This window comes from Macrosteles quadrilineatus, unplaced genomic scaffold, assembly GCF_028750875.1.
Source record: "Macrosteles quadrilineatus isolate MER2022 unplaced genomic scaffold, UCM_ALF_1.0 Scaffold_9__3_contigs__length_116548681, whole genome shotgun sequence".
Taxonomy (NCBI): domain Eukaryota; kingdom Metazoa; phylum Arthropoda; class Insecta; order Hemiptera; family Cicadellidae; genus Macrosteles; species Macrosteles quadrilineatus.
In genome coordinates, this window is record NW_026542602.1 from 102,078,471 (window position 1) to 102,079,618 (window position 1,148).

Here is a 1,148-nt window from a genome sequence, read left to right on the forward strand (position 1 = left end):
GCCCTTATTCAAATTAGTAGTCAAAAATTTGAATTTATCAACGTGTTAATTCGAAATTATACTAAGTCAAAATTACAAGGTATCTTGTTTTTAGATATTGACGAATAAACTACTTTTATCTCCCCATACTATTAACATAACACGTTTCACGACACAATCTAATCATAGGAACAACAGACACCTAATCAGATTTTCACAAGAAACTAATAATTGAGTTCCATAGCTGTAATGAAATACAGTGTGTAAAAAAGGCCCGGAACGGCTTTATATTTTTTTAACCAACATAGATACGGTGGTACATATTTGTATCTATATATTTATCATAAAACCTACCTTTTTAATCTATTTCCAATTTTCCTCTCCTCCAGGGGGACGTCCCACGAGGAGTAAGAGGAGAATATTTAATATAAACATAGGTTGATATTCACATCAAAACAATTTCGACTAGTGGTACGGACGCTATTTTTCACCACACTATACCCTATTACAGTATCACTATTCACCACAATAATAATGCACACTGGTAGTCAACACAAGTACAACTTTAAGGTTATATGAAGAAATAATTAATTGGTGGAATCAGCAATAATAATAATAAATAGTTGCTAGGCAGCGGTGATAATAAAACAATTCTATTGCAATGCCATGGATATTGATTGTGTATTTAATAAGGATTCATGTTTTAAGAAAGTAAGCGGGCAGCTGATTTTGCGGCCCTATGAATGTAAAACCCTGCTTGGTCCCCAAAATGACGATGACAGCTGGCATGGCCCAAGATGCATGGAGTAAAAGAGGTGGGCTAGACAGAGCGGACTGCGCGCGATGACGTCACTGCAGTCCGGGCCGCGGCCGCCTCGCCGCTGGATACATGCTGAACGCACAAACCGTACTTTTTCAGACACGATTTAAGCTGATTTGGAGGAGGTATTTCACGTCATGACATAAATATCTTTCTCTACTAAATAATGGTTTTAGATTTTGAATTACAACACACATGATGTACATTACATTTTATTTTATGAACAGTTATACAATAATAAATAGCCATTGGGCCTGTATGTTGCATATAAATTATGAAATTCGGGTGTCTACCGATACAGGACGCATAATAATTACAGGAAAAATATTTACACTTTAGAATAGTTTTA